Here is a 20,507-nt window from a genome sequence, read left to right as displayed (position 1 = left end):
AGGTTTATCAAGTTCCTCCATACAAATCGAGTTGTTTAGTGCTTACCAAGTTCGCAGTTACAGTTATGTGAATCAAGTGTTAACCAAGCCATGTAATGTTAACCAAGTGATTCAATTTATACCAAGCTCATAGTGATACTATTAACCGAGCTATGTAGTATGAATCAAGTGAATCAATTTATATGCCGATTTTTATAGTATTCACCAAGTTACCAATGAAGACTGAGTTTAGACTACTTGAAAGTGATCAATATGGACCGAGCTTCTACATCTACCAAATGCATGATGATTTTGAGCATTGACTATGGATGTCGAGTATCAAAAACTCATCAAGCTAGTCTTCAAGACCTTAGTTCCTATAGTTTGGGTTGACTTTGTGTATTTTGTGTAAACTTGTATTGTAGCCAACTTTTTTAATTTGTAGATTGGATTGGTATATATGCAATACATTGCATCACATCCAATAAGAAGTAAGAATGTAATATATATAGTAGAGAAGAGCAGAAGAGAAAATTAAAAAGGCTACAATAGTATAAAGAACAACAAAGATTTATCTATCACAGCAAGGTGATCATTACACTCAAAGGAATCTCACTCAGCAAACCAAGTTTTAGATCAAAGATCAACTACTATTTCATCCTAACAGGTGGATCAGTTAAATCCTTTCACAAGGTAGACTTAACAATCTTTTGTAAATCTCTTTACCAAGTACATACTTCATTGTATGTTTGTAAATCCTTTCGCAAGGTGGACCTAGCAGTCCTTATTGCTCCTAATAGGGTAGATCATCAGAAGTGATCATTGTAAGCCTTTATAGGCCAACTTTATATTATAGTACTAGAGCTTGTGGGTATCATCCCCACCCCATTTTTACTTTCTATTTGGAAGGTTTTTGGGTCACCATATTGTGTGTTAAAAGTGTTATGAATGTTTTAATGATTTCAGTTATTTACGCATGCAATTAGATCAAAATACACATGAAGGATTAATTGTTAATTAAGGATTAAGTTTTATTAGCTACTAATTCACCCCTCCCCTCTCAGTAACTTAGCTTATCATATATATTTCCAACATCTTCAAGCATGCTCTTAAGAGCTGATTGTTGATGTAATTTTATACATGCATGCTTGGGAGGTGCAACACTGACTTGAGAAGAGAAACATGTCTCTATCCTCAAAGGGAACATCTTATTCTTTGTCATTTTGACTATTGCAAGTAATTTATTACTCCCATCCTTCTCATGAATGACACACTTGTCATTTTCCATCAATGCCTTGTAACCATTTTGAACGAGTTGTCCAACACTCATCAAATTGTGCTTCATACCCAAAACAAAATATGCATTCTATATTTCCTTCTTCTCACCTTGCTTTGTGCAGGCCATAATAGATCCTTTGCCCATTATGGAAATGGTTCCATTATTTCCCATTTTAATTTTGGACTTGAAAGTCTTATCAATGAAAGAGAATAAACTTTCATTACCACTCATGTGGTTGTTACAATTGTTGTCCAAGTACCATATATCAGGGTTGCCTTCTTCACCAATGTTACACATGATTAAGGTTGTGGGATTATTTGCATTTCCCATGTTCACATCAGCCATATTTTCATTCTACTTTGACTGATCACCCTACTTCTTCCAAAATTCACTAGCATAATGCTCATACTTATGATGGTAGTATAATTCAATATTGCTCTTGTTGGATTTGTAATTCTTCTTACCTCCTCTAGAGTTGTTTTGAGATGTGCTTGCTCCCTCTTGGTTTCTTGGTCATCCTGAGCTTTCTACACCAGCATTTCTTTGACCATTCCTCCCATGAACTCTACTTCTTGAGCCTCTACCAAAGCCATATCTTCCTCTCCCCCTACCTCTTAAATTCTCTTGAGCCTTGAAATATTGCTCTTGCAAAGTTGTTGTTGATCAGTTAATCCAGTGCTCATGGGTTTGAAGAGTTCTTGTCAACTCATCCATGGTCAATGTGGTGAGGTCCTTTGCTTCCTTAATGGTCATCACAAGGCTGTCATATTTTTGAGGTAAAATCCTCAATATTTTTTTCACACTCCTCTGCTCTTCATAATCTTCTCCATTTGATTTGAGCCGATTTATCAAAGTGGAGATTCGTGAACTAAACTCTGCAATTGGTTCATTGTACTTCATCTAAAGGTTCTCCAGTTCTCTTCTGATCATTTTTAGCTTCAATTCTTTGACCTTATTAGTCCCCATGAAGTTTGTCTCAAGAATATCCCATGCTTCCTTCGAGTAATTTTCTACTGCAATCTTGGGAAAGATTGTCTTTGTCATTGTTGCCTCTATCAAACTTAATGCTTTCACATCCTTTCTCCTTCACTCCTTCATCTGAGTCTTATGTGGGTTTGTAAGTGTAGCATACAATGTTGGGACTATAACATCATTGAACCCATTAATTGTAAACTCCCACAAATCATTAGCTACTATTATGATTTTCATTTTCTTTGCCCACGTATCATAATTCTATCCATTAAAGGATAGTGGTTGCTACCATATCTTTCCTACATCTCTTGCCATGTTAGATATACCCAGAAAAAAATTCCCTAACTCACTCTAGATGTGGGGCCTCACAGCTCTGATACCATGTGAAAAAAAGTAAATCACAACCTCTAAAATTTTTCTCAACAACCAAAGGTGTTGAGTGACAGTTTTTATTGGAATAAAAGGGTGTCAAGTGATAGGGAGATGGTGCCAAGTAACTTGATACACAAAGGAGTTGATTGAGCTCAATAGCAAGGGAGAAACATGATACAATAGGGTATCGAGTGAACTTGTCAGTATGGATGCCAAGTGAGCTCAGTTAGAGAGTAAACTAATCATTCTAATAAAAAACTTTCTCTCTGAACTTTTCCACCATTAAAATGCAGAGAGAATAATAATAAACCTTCTTAAATACAAAATGTCATGCAATGAAGAATAGAGAGGAGACAAAAAATATTTGTATGTCTGCTTGCTTTCTTTCTATTCAACTAGGTTAAAACTATTGCAAAATATGGGAGCATTTGGCTTCAACCAAAAAAATATGAAAACTTCAAACTAATAAAAATTTAAACTTAAACTTATAGCTCTAATGGCTAAATAGAATGATGCCTAGAGAAATCATTGCTTTATAGGATAAATCAATATAAACCTACATAATGACAAGGAGATTCAACATGTTCTACTGCAAACATTGAAAGTGAACCTTCTTCCTATCCTCTGATCTGATCTGTTGATCATCTTTCTATCTGTACTCTGTGCTTTGCACTTTTCCTCTTCTCTACATTTTCTACTCTCTCTAACACGCTAACTAATTGAATGAATCAAATTCATTCCTTTTGTCTTTCAACAAAATATGTTCCCTCTCTTTTCAAATTCAAACTCACCTACCGAGTTGAATGTTGTCAGGTGGGTAAGTGGGCATTTGGCTCTAGGGGTAACTAACCAACCACATTAAATTTTTGAAAAAATAAGCATCTAGAGGACCTATGTCACTAACTCGAAAGATTATTTCAGATATGAAATGGGATGCAGCTATCCTCCCTAGAAACTATACAATTGACCAATTTTAAAAAAATCAAAAACACGATGGATTTTTCCAAAAAAATCAGCATTTGATCTTCATGATCTACATAGTTTGTAGTCAAAAACAAAAAAGAAAAAAGAAAAAAATCACTATGCTTTTGTGAATCTAGAAAAATTTTGACTTTGTTTTGTCTTCAGTGCATTTTTTCTGGAGATTAACTTGTCCCTATGAAATGAGCATACAACATACAAACATTGTTGATGTTCTATGATGCTCCATAACTAATTGATATGCCTTCTAGCATATATATGTGTCATCACCAAAGTAATATGGATAATTTTAGGTGGTAGAGAGTCTTTGTTTTTTTTATTTACAAATTATTTTTTACCAGTCGAAGTTTCAAGGATCAAAATTGTTTAATTTCTTTCTACAAAGAGCTCAAATTTATTTTTCAAAAATTATACATCAAGAGTTTTCCCCTAGAAGTGATTCAAGCCATTCATTTTATTAATTAAACATAAAAGAATTTTTCAAAAATTTATAGTGACTGAGTATTTTATGTTGAACAATTAATTATATTAAGTAAGCACTAAACTAAATCTAATGCTTGATGCAATGGTTCACATAGTTTGTCAATCTCAATGTCAAATTTGTTGAAAACAGCAGTTATATAATTATTACTTATAGTTGTTAAGATATAGATTAGCTATAGTCCATCAAATCTTCCTAGGAAAAAGGTGCATATTACATCATGCTATTATATTGCATATTCATATAGTCTTTTATACATTATGCTTAAAATTTCATAGCTAAATAACTAATTACAATAAAAGACACCCTTTGTTATGGTTTTTCTAAATAATTATTTTTATGAATATTGTTTGTTTTATGATAGCTGACACCTTTCATAGTTAAACAGATGGAAGGGTGGTGTTGCTTATCAAGAAATTTGTATGAATATCATTTTCTATATTTCTAGTATTTAAAATCTTAAATTGACAAATCTTGCTGAAAAATTAAACATGACTTTGTTGAATGTTTAACTTTGTATGGCCTAATGCAATCATTGTGGGGAAAGAGCAAAATTAATGGTATTTTCAAAGCCTCTAATAGCAGGGTGTGCTTGAAGAACAAAGTAATTTATTTAACTTTGAGCCTTTAAACTGAACTGAAATGCATGAATAACATTTATCCACAATGGAGCTCCTTCAAAAAATTTCAAACCCTCTAGAGGTCTTCGTCAAGGGATCCTGTCTTGCCTATTCTCTTCATTATCCTGGTTGAATGTATAGGAAGTCTTATTGAGAGAAAGAAGAAGGAAGGTAGAATCAAAGGGATAAAACCTTCCTCTAAAAGTGATCCTTTCTCACATTAGCAATTTGTTGATGATACTATCATGGGGGGGAGGCTTCAATTAAGGAGGCAAAAGCTATGAAGGAAGTCTTGGATATCTACTCAAGAGGGTGGGGTCAGCTTATTAATTGGGATAAGAGCTCTTTATATTTTATTAATACCCTAGAGGACATAAATAGAAAAATTTCTAGGATTTTGGTTTGTGGAGTGGGAAAGTTTCCCTCTACTTACCTTGGGCTTCCTTTGGGAATGATTCCTCCTAACTCTTTCTTGATCAGTATTATGGACAAGTTAAGAAAAAATTTAGTAGGCTGGAAAGGTGCCACTCTTGGCCAAGTTGCCAAATCCCAACTGGTTAAATCCACCCTTTAGAACTTTCCTGTGTACACTTTGAGTCTTTTTGTTATTCCAATGAACTTTGCTGAGAGGATGGAGAAAATACTGAGGGATTTCTTAGGGATTGTATAGAAGGGAAAAAAAGATATCCTCTAGTTGCCTAGGACAAAGTTTGTCTCCCTGAGAAATATGGAGGTCTTGGTATAAGGAAGCTTACTCATCTCAATAAGGCTCTTTTGGCAAAGCAATTATGGTGTATCTTCAATAGCACTAGGGAATGGAGAGACATTTTGGTTAACAAGTATATTAAAAGGCCTTCAATTTAGTTCACCCTTTTTAGTGAAGATATTCCTAGAGGATCTACTATTTGGAATGGTTTTCTAAAAGTCAAGGACCTAGCTAAGGAAAAAAAAATTGGAAATTGGGGAATGGGGAGGATATCCATTTCTGGTCTGATAGTTGGCTAATTTAGGGTCCCCTTATGAACAATCATATCTATGAAGTTTGGGTGAATCATTGTATTTAACTATTTGGGTTGAAAGTCAGTAACTATAGGAATGACCAGGGTTGGAAAGATCTATTTATTATCTCTAAAGATCTTAATCCAATCATGATAATGTTAAATTCTATGGCTCTCAGCAACAAGAGGGATGAAATGATCTGGGGGGACAATTCTAATGGAAACAACTCTATTTCTTCAAGTTATAAGGCTCTTTGGAGCTTAAAAGAGAAGCCTCCATGGTCGAGAGCTTGGCTCCCTGGCCTCATACCAAAAATCAATATATTTTATAAGCTAGCCCTATAGAACAAAATCCTCAATCAGGATAACCTTGAAAAAAGAGGACAAATTATGCCAGGCAGATGTATTTTTATGTAAGAACCAATTGGAAATAGGCAATCACTTGTTCATTCACTGTTCCTACTCAAGGGAGGTTTGGGATTTCCTTACCCAAGGCTTAGGGATTAGCTGGTGCATGCCAAGTAATCTCCTGGATTTTTTTAGCCAATGGAAAAGTTTGTTCAATCTGTCTATTTTGTAGCAATTAAGTACCTGGATCTTACCTTACTACTACTGGAGCATATGGAAGGAGAGAAACAATAGAATCTTCAAAGACAGAGAGGAGCCGACCATAGTGCTCGGGAAGAAGATTTATAAAAATATAAAGGAAAACTACCTAGTAAGGAAGGGGGGAGATATTGAAGCTGGTGGTAGAAAAATTGACAAGGAAAAAGATAGAATGTTAAAAAGATAGGAAGCCAAGTGGCTTCTCCCCCCAGAAGGATGGCATAAAGCCAACTTTGATGGAGCCTCCAAGGGAAATCTTGGCTCCTCAGAAAGTGGAGGCATAATAAGGAATGAATATAGTGAGGGAGTAGCAGCCTTCTCTCTCCAACTAGGTTTCCAAACTAATCACTTTGCGGAAGCAAGTGCTGCTTGCCATGTGGTGAAATTGGCTTTTGAAGTTGGAGTTACTAATATTTGGCTTGAAGGGAATTTGAATAACATTATTAAATGTATTAATGGAAATTCTCATTATTCGTGGTCAATTGCAAATCTAATTGAAGAGACACGTGAGACTCTTGCTAAATTTAATAAAGTCCATGTCACTCAAATTTTCTAGGAAGCAAACCCAGTGGCAAATTGGTTTGCAAATAAAGGTGTCAAATCTGACAAAAAGATGACTTGACAACTAGGAAAGAGTTTTTCGGTGGATGGTAAGAGCCTAATCAAGCTGGATAAGATCCAAGGGAGTACAAAGAAGATCAATTTGCAATTATGACTAGGAATGATTTTTGGGGAAAAGGTACAATTCATAAAGGTTGTATTGGAAAGTGCAAGAGGTGGAATTTATTACAGTTTATTCGACATGCTTTATGGGTCATTTTTTGCATATGCAACCTGTGCTACTATAAGGTTAATTTCTTTGGTTTTTTTCTTAAACATAGAGGTTCCCATTAGGTGGTGAAGTTATAGTGTGTTGTGCTTATGAGAATTGTGGGAGTGCAAAGTGCTGAAATGGTGGGTGAAAGGTGCAAAAAAGGACTAATGGGAAAGATGGAAAAATGGAGAAGTGGGGACAAAGTGTGGGAGAAGCTGGAACAGGGCAAGATTGCAAGATATTTCATGAAGTTGCATGGTTTTGATCAACAAGTGACCAACAGCATGGTCAGCTCATGGAAGGATAGTAGAGTTAGGGTGAATGGGGTTTCATTTTTGATAATGGAGGAGGTGATTTCAACTATAATTGAGATTTCTGATTGAGGGTTTTAAGTTCTTTAGGGATAAAAAGCTCTCAACCAATGTAATGAAAGACTTCGCATAGAACACTAAGGAACTGAATGCCCTAAAAAAGAGTGATATGTTCTATGATATGGATTTCATAATGAAACTATGGAGGTATGTTCTGTGTGTTGTCATCGAGTACATTACTCTTGACCCTAGGTTTGATCATGTTTGCACCCACCATTTCATTCTTTTCAATCATTTTTGGCATGATAGTAAAGTTTCATTTCCTTTATATTTATTGACTTCCATGAGCACACTAGTACATTTGGGCTCATTTTTCGACCTTTATTGGTCAAAATTTTGACCCAATTTTTGACCAAACTTCGACCAAATTCGACCAACACATTGGTCAAAAATTTGACCAACCTACTGGTTGGTCAAAATTTTGACCAATACATTGGTCGAAAACTATTGAAATTGCTAGCACTTTTTCTACTAAGAATTGGTCTAAATTTTGACCAATTCTTGGTAGAAAACTCCAAGGCATTGGTCAAAATTTTGACCAATTCTTGGAAGCAAACTGTTGTGCATTGGTCAAAATTTTGACCAATCTTGGTAGAAAACTAGTAGGAATTGGTCAAAATTTTGACCAATTCTTGGTAGCAAACTGTTGGGCATTGGTCAAAATTTTGACCAATGCTTGGTAGAAAATTGTTAGGCATTGGTCAAAATTTTGACAAATTCTTGGTAGCAAACTGTTGGGCATTGGTCAAAATGTTGACCAATGCTTGGTAGCAAACTGCTGGGCATTGGTCAAAATTTTGACCAGTGCTTGGTCAAATTTTTTTTGAGGCTCACAATTGTTGAGGTCCACTTTAGTAATGGCCCTTCCTGTGAAATTTCCATCTAAAACCTTTCTAATGAGATAATGTGTTATGAGCTCTTCATCGGTGGGATGGAACGTGAATCCAGGAGGCAGTTGTGCATCACCCATATCATGGTTCATGATATGGGTGATGCACAACTGCCTCTTGGATTCACGTTCCATCCCACCGATGAAGAGCTCATAACACATTATCTCATTAGAAAGGTTTTAGATGGAAATTTCACAAGAAGGGCAGTTGCTGAAGTGGACCTCAACAACTGTGAGCCTTAGGGAGGGTTCAATTCCCTCCTTTATTATTCACTATGCATATAATCCCATACACCCATTTGATCTCGAATGATGATATGTACTGAATGTTTAGTGTTTGTGCTGAGTGCTTCAAAACCATCCATTTCATGCCTTCATCTGTACACAATGTCTTTCTAGTTTCTTTCTACTCGCACACCCATTTCATTTCATATGATCATCTAAAAATTATATCACTCTAAGCTCTCAACTATTTCCTCTTGATTGATCATCTCATAACTATTGAATGAGAACTTTGGGATAAGCTATAGGCATCCATCAAAATTTTGGCCAGATTTTGATATAGGATATAGTACTAGAAGCTATATTTCATGCCAGTCAAAAAATCTTCTTGGCCATGGCCTAGGGCAATATGAACTAGCCATAATGAGCAAGCTTCTTTAGATAACAGAAGCCAAGAATTGGGGACTTCAAGGCAACCATTCTAGAACTGTTAGGAATATGGATATGAGCAGACAATTTTGATATTGAACTGAAATCTTTTCCTCAATTTTTTTTCTATATCATTGTTGCACTATATTGCAATGGTCTAACCAGTAGGCAGCATTAGAGAATGATAATTTGGCTTGTACTAATTAATAATGGTAGTGGTAGAAGTAAAGACATGTCAGTTGCAAGTTATAAGACTTTTTATGAGTTCCATGTGATGGATGGTTGGTCAAAATACACACAGTTCTCTTCTTTAAATAGTTAGAATGGGGTTTTAAAAAGAATAAATTTAAGAAAGAATTTATTAACTACAAACTAATTCATGCATCAAAATGATAAACTTTCTGATAATGAAATTTGATTTTCCAGCTTTGACATGTTAGCTCACCAAGTCGGCTCGTCCACATGTCCCACCAAGTCCCCAAGTCCACTCACCAAGCCAACAATTCAAGTGCACTCACCAAGTCAACTCTTTGAGTTTTCTCACCAAGCCCATCCCCTAGGTCAACTCTCCAGGTCAGGTCACCAAGTCACTCCCACCCAGTCACCTCAATGAGTTGACTCTTTCAGTTAGCTCACCAAGTCATGTCACCAAGTCGACTATTCGAGTATGATCACAAAGTTTACTCTTTAAGTTTTCTCATCAAGTCACCCCACCAAAGCACCTCATCAAGGTTAGTCTTTAAGTCCACTCACCAAGTCAGCTTGCCAAGTTGTCGCACCAAGTCGACTCACCATCTTACTTCACCAAGTGGACTCGCTAAGTTGGCTCGCCAACTTGCCCCACCAAGTCAACTATTCAAGTATGCTCGCCAAGTTGACTCTTTGAGTTCGATCATCAAGTCACCCCACCAAAGTGCCTCATCAAGGTCAATCTTTAGGTTTTCTCATCGAGCTTTCTCACCAAGTCAACTTGCCATGTTGCATCTCTAAGTGGCCTTGTTAAGTCAACTCGCTAACTTGCCCCACCAAGTTGCCACTTTAAGCCCACTCACCATGTTAGAATGTCAAGTTGGCTCCCCAAGTCAGCTCACCAAGCTGAAAATTGAAGTAATCTCACCAAGTTGACTCTCTAAGTTTGCTCACCAAGTTCACCCCCTAGGCCAACTCTCTAGGTTAGCTCACCAAGTCACCCCCACTTGCCCCACCAACTCACCACTTTAAGTTGACTTGCCATGTTAGCTCACCAAGCTGACCCCCCTAGTCAGCTTGCCAAGCCAACAATTCAAGTACGCTCACCAAGTTGACTCTTTATGTTCGCTCGCCAAGTCCGCCCCCTAAGTCAGCTCACCAAGTCACCCCCACCCAATCACCTCAACGAGTCAACTCTTTAAGTTAGCTCACCAAGTCAGCTCACCCAGTAGTTTTACCACCTTGCCTCGGCAAGTTGGCTTGTTATGTGTGCTTGCCAAGTTGCCCCACTGAGTTGCTTCTCTAAGCCCACTCACCATGTCAGCTCACTTGTTCAGCTCACCAAGTCAATTGTTCAAGTACGTTCGCTAGGTGGGCTCACCAAGTCACCCAACCAAGTCATGTCAAAAAGTTCATTGTTCAAGTACACTCACCAAGTTGACTCTGAGTTCACTCATCAAGTCACCTCAGTGAGTCACCTCAATGAATTGACTCCTTAAATCTGCTCACCAAGTTAGCTCTCCAAGTCGTCTCACCAAGTCGACTCACCATCTTGTCTCACCAAGTGGGGCGCTCTATGTTGACTCACCAATCTGCCCCACCAAGTTGCCTCTTTAAGGTTGCCGACAATTTCGGCTTGCTAGGTCTATTCCCAAAGTTGATTCACCAATTCAACTATTCAAGTATGCTCACCAAGTCGCCTCACCAAGTTGACTCTTTAAGTTTTCTCACCAAGTTCGCTCCCCATGTCGGCTCACTGAGTCAGCTCACCAAGTCACCCCTCCAAGTCATTAAATACGACAACTACAAGATGATAGATGTCCTACCATTCTCATGGCCCAAGGGGCCATATGAATTTATCACTCATTATGTACCATTGAGTTTAGTTGAGGAGGACAGTCTCAACTCTCCCAGCATCCTATCAAGCTTTTCCACCGAATTCCTAATATGGTCAGCTATTAGAAGTATGCAATGAAATGGATACAAGTGAATTTAGGGTGTTCTATTTTCAATATCATTTGTATTATGATCATAAATCCTTGATACAATTTTCTCTAAATTGAATTGCAATTACGTATTTTATATATAGAATACTATTTATAAATAACGTGTTGCGGGACTCGTTATTTTTGGGCAAAATCCAATATATCCCATAAAGAGATCTTTATGTTGCTTGTGTAGGAACCCCATCATTCTAAAGAATCATACCATTTTTGGTAGGCACCTAAAAGGAAATTTCCATAAGGAGTTGATGCCTTCCATTTGGGAAAGAGCTTTTAATTGAAAACTTGATGAAAATTGATTCATTTCTCTAGCACAACAGAATAGAACAAGCTTTCCTCTACTCAACAGCTGAACCAGAATACAAAGCAAGCTGCAAGCCATATAAAATCCATGCCTAGCCCAAATGTACTACCATTGGTAACTTCAACATAGATTGCAATGCCTAGTTATGGAGGAGATCAAACACCACCGACTTCCAATCTCAACAAGTTTCTAGCATCTATTCCCTATCAAGGCCAAACTATGAAGCAAGGACAATAGTCTCCTCAGTGGAAGATGTCTCCAAGAATAGCTATTCCTCAAACTATGCCTGGTGTTCTTGGTGCTTCATCACAAGCCATTCATGCTGTAGAAATAAGAAGTTCCTCTCAGCAAGGAAGGAGCCAGCATAGCAATACAAATATAGGGGCTAGAGAAATTTTCTTAACTCAAGCTTTATTTATTACAATGAAGCCCTTTAATTAGTCATGAGCAACCTCTTAATCGAAAAACTCAACCAGACAAGTAACTTGTGGTGGGGCTTTGGCGTTACATGAAAATTTGAAATACAGCATGAATTAGTTTCCAAATTGAATCTAAACATCTAGGATAATGGCTTGCTCTGGTTGACTAATAATTAAATTACAATAAGAGAGATGCTAGAAAAATGGCAAAAAAAATTAGAGCAACATGATGTACATAGGTCATAGACAAAGTACACTTCAAAAAAATTGGGATCCAGATACAGGATATATATAAACAATTGCCCTGAAATAGTATTAGAGCAAGATATTCATATCAGTTGTCCAAACAATTCTAGAAGAGGATGTGGAGAAGGTTCTATAGTAAAATGGCCTAATTGATTATATATGAATCAGTAGTAAATGTCTTGAAAACAATTTTATGTTTGGGTTACCAACAGAGCCATTAACACTCATATGACCAAGATATTCAAATTCATCATAGACAGGATGCATTTGAATAGGTTTTTGAGAAAATTGTATAGTTTAATTGCTAATAAATATTAATATGTATTTTCAGAGACATGAAACCAAAATATTTGGTTCCTCGACATTTCTTGGACTCGTCGTATCTAGTAAATTCCCATTAGAAGATTCAGCCATACCAAGTGTTGTGTGTAAAGCTCCTGAATGTGCATGTTGACTTCTTGAAGAATGGTCAAGGCCAGTTTTACCTCTTGGATTCACACCACTTGTGTTAAATTCCTAGAAATATTCAATAGCCACAAATTCAAGTTTGAACAATTAGGGATCAAGTTGTGCGTGTGTGTGTTGCAAAAAAAAAACACAGCTTTTTCCTGAAGTTCTTGCATTGATTGTGGAACCCTAAGGTTCATAAGGAAGGGGTCAACCAAGCAAACAAAAAAAATGTAATGAAAAAATTCTAGCACAAGATGCACACCGCTAACCAGAAAACAAAAACCTGGGAACATGGTTACCAGAAACATTATCTACAATCTAAACCCTTAAATCTCCCTTCCTACGAAATTAATGATCAAATTCTTATAGCAAAATATGTGGATCTCGAATTTCATGCCTAGAAACACTCCATCTCTTGATAAATGTAGATCATGCATAATAACGACATTCAACCACTAAGCAAATATTATATATCTTATGCAAAAAAAATTGTGTTTTCAAATCTCAAAGCAATTTTTCTTATATTGAAATCTATCCAGTTTTAAATTTCTCATTATTACTGTAAAACACCTGTTATGAAACTGATATTTTGAATAGATATTTTAAACCAAGAAAAGAATAAGAAATGATCCAAAACATCATATCTCATTTTCTAAAACTTAGAGATCCATTTCTAGAGCTTTTGCTCTCTATTTAGAAATATCGCATTACCATATTCAACTATAGTAGCAAATTTCAGATGTTGGATTACGACCATTCAAATTTTAAATTTATCTAGCTTTATTGTCATATTAATATGGGTTTTGAATAATCTTCACACTTCACAAGTTATAAGATTATTTATTGTCTTAACATCCATAAAATGCAACTCATTTTATAATTTTCTTAATCCAAGGCAGATAGCATCATGTCCTCTCTGTCTTGTCACAAACTGTGCAAATCCCTTCAGACCACTTCAATTTTTTAATCTGGAAATGCTCCTCTGATTTCCAAAGGGTTCATATGCAAACTACTGCATCTATTATAGTGTGCCTAGGATTTTCCCACCTAATTCTTCTACAGCTATGATCAAATAAAAAGCTATTCACCAAACTGACTTTAAACCAAAGCTGTGTTTGGATCTCTTTTTATATCATTTTTAAATCCCCCATCTTTCTCACTTCAATCATATTTATTAATAAATAACACTCAAATCAATGTTAAGAAATTTCATGTATCACAATGTTAAGAAATTTCCTGTATCACTCTCTTATAAAATTAAAGCTTAGACGTCTAATGTTCACAAGCATTAGCTTGAGTTTTCAATTTAATATGCCACTAATGAAGTTTGCCCACCAAATTCTTCTAGGGCTACTAATCCCTTGATCAAATAAACAAGTTATTCTCCAACTGGCTTTAAGTTTGCATCTATTTTACCTCAATCTTGTTTTTCAATAATAGCACCCAAATCCATGTTATCAAATTTCATCTTACACTCTCTTCTGATGAATTAACATTTAGACATCTAATATCTATATATGCATTAGATTTGGTATTTAGGATCTATTGCTCTAGAGTGAATGAACTCCTTTTGAGCCCATAACATCTTGTCCTCTAATTCGAATCTCCCCTATATTATGATATGTAAACTCTGCTACTAAATAGTGTATAAGAGTGGTTCAAGTTAATTTTCCCTTTTTTATTTACTGCCATAGAAGTTTTAGTATCAATTAAGGCTCTATGAGAAAATATGAGAAAATTTGTTATGTATTTGCATGGGATTGTTTTTCATATTTTCTCACAGAGCCTTAATTGATATTAATCACAACTTCTGTCATGGTATATAGAAAAGAGAACATTAACTTGCAAAATGGTGATGCATTATTTAGTAGAAGAATTCCCATATAATATAGAGGAGGTAAGAGATGAAATCCAAGATGATTCACACACACACACACACACATACACACAGATGTATATATACATGCATATAGCTGTCAGATTTTTGTGTTTCAAATTTTTCCAAACCATCATATTGAAGTTTGACTCTTTTCAAATTCCTCATGCAAAGTATATAGCGAGCCTGATTTAGCAGTGAGAGGGATGATGCTGCAAATATTATTCATCTAATTTTGATAGCATATATTTGCACCTTGGTCCATGAACCATGAATAGACAATATAGAATAACTATTGTATGTGTTCATCATATAAGTATTAATTTCATATATATATATATATATATATATATATATATATATATGATATATTAAAATATAATATTAGTCAATAATATTAATGATATCAATTATTTTAAATTAATAATATTATCAAATTAATCATGAAATTAATATTAATCAATACTACTACTACTAATCAAAAATAATATTACTCAAATATATTTAATTAATAATACTAAAGTATCAATCAATAATATGACTACTATTGACCAATGTTGATCCTGTCAAACTAATGTATAATCTAATGATACCTAGGGAGTTCAACAAGGAGGATATAATCAAACAGTACCTTGGCTGCTACATAAGCAACACAATGGAAGGATGTGTCTCATGGAACTTGAAGAGCCTATCCATGATTTGTTCCCTAAACAACATTAGTGCCAATTAATTTTATGCCTGCAAGACTTTTGGTAGATTAGAATATATACAGCAGTCATTTGAACGAAAACTAGTGGGGTTAAAAGTTACAAAATGTGTATTAAACTGGTTGCAACTTCTTTTTGACCAAATAGCCCTCTTCTATATTGTATAATGAAAAAAATTTAATGTGGCAAGGTTAAATAAGAATCCAATTTAATCACCAAAGCTAAGGCCATGTATGCTAAAGACCCATATAATATCCTAAAGACCCATATAATATCAACCAATCAGAAAGCCCTTTATAATGAAACACGTGGGCCTTATATGACCAAATCAAGCTTAAACTAGATATAATGATGCCTATAATCAGGCCTACGATGAAACATGAAGCTCAAAACTCGAGATTGGAGCCTAAAAATGATTTAAACAACCTCTGGGTCTAATGAATGGACCTGATCTAATTAGACAAGACCATAATTCAATGTAGAATGCACTTGATTAGACCCCAATAGCTAACATACAGGCCTAATTAGGCCTAGATCCAAGTGGATAGGGTTTTAGCATATAGGGTGTGAATTTAGGAACATATACCAAGCTAAGTTTGAGACAGATCTGACCTCAAAAGGGTAACATGTGGGACTCAACCTAGAACATGAAACATATAGGCCTTAGCCACATGAAATAAGACCCATATCTAGGCACAAAACTCATAAACAAGGACCTAAACCAGATCCAATCCAAACATTTTACCTCAAATCTACAAGAAAGAGATGTAAATATAGGTAAAGTACTTCCAAGACTCATCCAATGCCATGGTAAATTGAAGTAACAATTCTGCACAAAGTTGAAGTCCTCACTTGCAGAGATCACATCCACCAACACAAATTTAGCAAGGAGTTTTACAGTCAAATTTTTAGGTCAGTAACAGTCATCTAACAGGTTCTAAAATTATGATATCATGACAAATAAACTTCTGACATCTTCACAATGACATCATCAAATTCAGCACCAAATGAGGTTGCCATATGACACTTTATTCACAAAGCTAAAGAAAATCTAGTTAGAAGATGTAAATATGAGTTAAGTCGTGACTATCCATTTGAGTTAGGTGACAATGAGATGCTGCAAAACATACCAAATTAGAGTTACCAATAAATAATGTTTGCAATTCACACAAGTATATTTATTATTTATAATTTATAGACTTTGTTAGAAATAGAGATGAGAGAGAGGAGTTAGAATGTAACTCCCATGTCTATGAATGCCACCATTCATAAGTGTGTGAGGCCAAGTGTGAGATTCCTCTTAAGGAGGAATAATCTAAAATTAGAAATTACAATACATATATTTGTCCTCACATATTCCACTAGATGACAAAATAAGATGTAGTGGAAAAAGGACAAAAAAGAAATATATTAGGATACCTTGGCTTATATCCTAATATATTACAACAATAAAGAAAGGAGTTCTAACCTTGGTTTATAAACACACCAAGGAAAGATTACAACTTCTAACACCACCCTTTAATCTTTACTTGGGGTAATTACATCAAAGGGTATTAAACCCATAATTTACAAAAATCTGCAACTTAATCTTCAATATGAAGTAATTTGATTGTCTTCAAGCCATATGGAACATTTGTAGATCCAAGAGAAGTACATGAGTCCTTTGAATGTGATCAAGTGGAAGCATAGACACATCTTCGAGAAGGTTCCTTGATGGATCACCTGAAAAAAAGAACAAAAAACAAGACAAATATCCACAAGTAGAATGCCATCATATATGCAAATTGTTAGAAATGGAAATTCGAAATCCTTTTGAATAAGGATAATAAAAGTCTCATAGAGAAACAATGAGTAAAACATGTTACCACAAAACAATGGAGATAACCTGATATCAAGATAAATTATATGCTCAAAAAATTGTCAACAAGGACAAATTGAGTAAAAAGCTTGATCAATGCTCTCATGAAAAGAATATTATACTAATGCACAAATGACCACAAACAAGGCCAACTAATGATATGTGCATCAACATTGCATCAATCATGTGGATATAGACAGTCCACTAATGAGTCATCCCACTACAGGTGAATGGGTCATGACTCCATCACCTACATGACCCACGATCTAGGCAATAAAGTATGCAGATCATTATCACATTAATATATGAAAATAACATAAAGGAGAGACATGCTGATCAAAATAGAATTATCATGATTTGTTAAGATAATCAAAAGAATGGATTATGAGGATATAACAACATATTGCCTTCAAATTGGATCAAATCATCTGAATTTGGAGAGAAAACTCCAATAATAGCATCCTCTTCATGGAGGAACAAAAATGGAACAACATGGAGGGAAACTCCATAAAAAATGAGTGCATACCAATATAGGATGGAGGGATACTCCATGGGCCAGATAAGGAAACTATGTATCAGTTATACTGAGGGGACCTACATAGTTAACCTTGAAAAAATTGGCTCCCTATGCAACTCAAAACAAATATCATATAAATCATGTATATCAAAAACCATAAAGTGCCAACATGGGCATGGAACGATGCTATAAAAGCATAAGACTGCAACCATGTGCAGATAGATCAATAAAATCAAATCATTAAATAATGAAGGCAATAGTGTAAGATTACTCATAATCCAATTAAGTAAAATGATTTAAGGAAGATCAACTAAATATAGATATCAGGTATAAAACTCCATTAAGGGTAAACATGAGTATTCGATTCATTTTGCAAAGGTATATATATTAATTTTTGAAATATTATAGTCAGAAATTATATATTTATCTGGGCATATATGTGGGCCCCCATATATACTCAAATAAATATACAAAAATAGATTGGTTAAAGAAAATAATCACCTTTCCATACTTAATATTTTGGAAAGTCACAGTATTTACCTTAGTTCAAAAATATAACCTCAAAGTAATAAGAACATAAAGTCATGGGGCAAGAAAAGATTTCCCCAGTTTTCTCAAACTTTTTTTTTTAGAAAGTGATTCAAAAAGAATTTTTTTTTTTTTGAAATATAACTAAAAAAAACTTAGTAATTAATGATAGAGGTCAGATCTGGCAGATAAGAATATACTAAAAAAAGTTTTAAAACTTTTCTTAAAAAATTTGAATAAAAGCTTGACAATGAATGATTACCTGCCAAAAATAGGTTGACAAGAGGCAATAATAAAAGTAAATGATACCTCTGTCAAGAAAAAGAAGAAGAAGAAAGAATCTTGCAAAAAAATAAGCAAACTTTACAACTAAATCTAAATATAGATATTAGGTATAATCATTAGTGCCATAGAGCTCAAACAGTAAAATTTCCCTAATTTTAGCTACAGTTTGCAGATTTCATTAGTTGACTTCTTCAACTTGAAGGGGACTAAACGATTTCTACTCTTTTTTTGAACGCAAAGAAAGACTGCAACTGAATATGCAAACTGAAATGCGTGAAGCTGAATTGAAAAGATCAGGCAGTACCACTACTTAAAAGAGAAAGAGTTGATGACTGGCTGATACTGATAGCCAAGGACATGATGATAGATAATGATGGCCAGCAGGGCATAGTTGGCCCGTCTACAGAATCAATGGCCCACATCCTACCAACTCTTCTCGTGATTCGGGGGTAAAAACCCTTCAAAACTGCCTCTCCCAGTAGCGAAAGCCCTAATCCACTACGCAGCCTCAAACATAACTCTACAGAAAACCCCAGTGGAGATCAAAATCACAGCAAACATCCTGCAAAATAGAGCCCCCTGTAACATGCTGGTCTTTGGCCTAGGCTACGACAGCCTAATGTGGAGTGCCCTAAATCATGGTGGCAAAATAGTCTTTCTCGAAGAAGACGAGGCCTGGATCGGCAAAATGTGAAGCATTCACCCCGAGCTCGAATCTCACTATGTGCAGTACCCTACAATGGTGACTGAAGCCTATGATCTCCTCAAATACGCTCAATCTGCACCCGAATGCACGCCATGGCAGGGAGATCTAGAGCTCTCGAGCTGTTCTAAGCTCGCCCTGAAGAATCTACCGCCTCATATTTATGGCACAAAGTGGGATCTGATTATGCACTTAGATTGAATGACTATTGTGGTCTGGAAAAGGAGGCTACCATCAGAGTTATCATGCTGAAATTCAAAAGCAAAATGCAGAGCAAGAGTTTAGGAACGGTTATGGAAATGAAAGCTATCAAATGCTTAGAGATGGTTGAGGTATCCAATGCCAATGGGAAAGTCTCATCGAATCTATAAACAATTTCATGCTCCGATAAGAAAGGTGATAGAGGAGGAGATGTAAAAGAAAACAAAGAGCCAACGAACATGTGGCATATTTTGAATAAAAGTCACCAAAAAGCCATAAAGTCCAAAGAAACAAATTAACAAGGTGGTTGCTCAAGGCAAAATAAATAATATTTTAGCCAAGGATGAAAAATAATAATAATAATGTTGCCATATGCCCTTGTATTTTGATGGGTTTTTTCTGTGCAACGGCTAATCATTGTAACGATGTTGTAGTAAGCTTGTTCCAAATGATATGCAGCCAGAACTACCTGTAACCAGTTACAAGGAAGGCCAAGCTGAAAACTAAAGAACAATAGTTCTACAGCCTATGAGCTTTGCAAGCATAGCCAATATTTTAGGCATAAGAAAAATTGGAAAAAAAAAATATTCATTATCAACAATATATCAACATTTCTTGCAATGCAAGGAATCATTTCTCTCATTTTCTCAAAAATGAGAAAAAATTTTGTAATGTTAAAAAACAAAACATAACAATGCAAAACAAAACATAACAATGTTAAAAAAAATTGATATCTAGATAGGAAAACCCTCTGGCGGCAAGCCTTCCAAAGGGGGTTAGAAAATAAGAAGTAACCTGCACAAATTAGATCAAACAGAGGTTAATCAGGTTTGGCGGTAAACCAGCCAAACTCAAAAAAAAATTCAATTTCTTCCATCTTAAGAAGATTAAAGAAGAAATTAGTGAAATCTCTCTCAAGAGTCTCCTTCGAATCGTACCTTCATGCAAACACTCAAAACAAAGATTAAACTGCTCTGATACCATGTTAGAAATGGAAAAAGAAATATGTAAATAAGCAAAACCAGGAAAAAATCTAAGTGAGTAAATGCATGAAAAGATATTACCATAAAATAGGAGAGAGAAAGTTTCAAACTCCAACACCATGAGACAAGATATTTGGAAAGGGGAAAGCAAAGAAAACCCCTTGTGACATTATGAATGAGGCATAAAAAGCCTAAGAAGAAAGAGAGAGAGAACAAGAGAGCAAT

At 35.3% G+C, this 20,507-nt stretch overlaps 1 pseudogene; it reads left to right on the top strand.

The window, feature by feature from the left end:
- LOC149552317 (uncharacterized) overlaps window positions 1-19,145 on the top strand; it is a 59,765-nt pseudogene extending 40,620 nt beyond the window's left edge.
- Window positions 19,146-20,507: the final 1,362 nt, after the last annotated feature.

This window comes from Cupressus sempervirens, chromosome 6, assembly GCF_028749045.1.
Source record: "Cupressus sempervirens isolate cs-2001-9-10 chromosome 6, ASM2874904v1, whole genome shotgun sequence".
NCBI lineage: Eukaryota > Viridiplantae > Streptophyta > Pinopsida > Cupressales > Cupressaceae > Cupressus > Cupressus sempervirens.
This window is presented reverse-complemented; position numbering and strand designations above follow the sequence as displayed.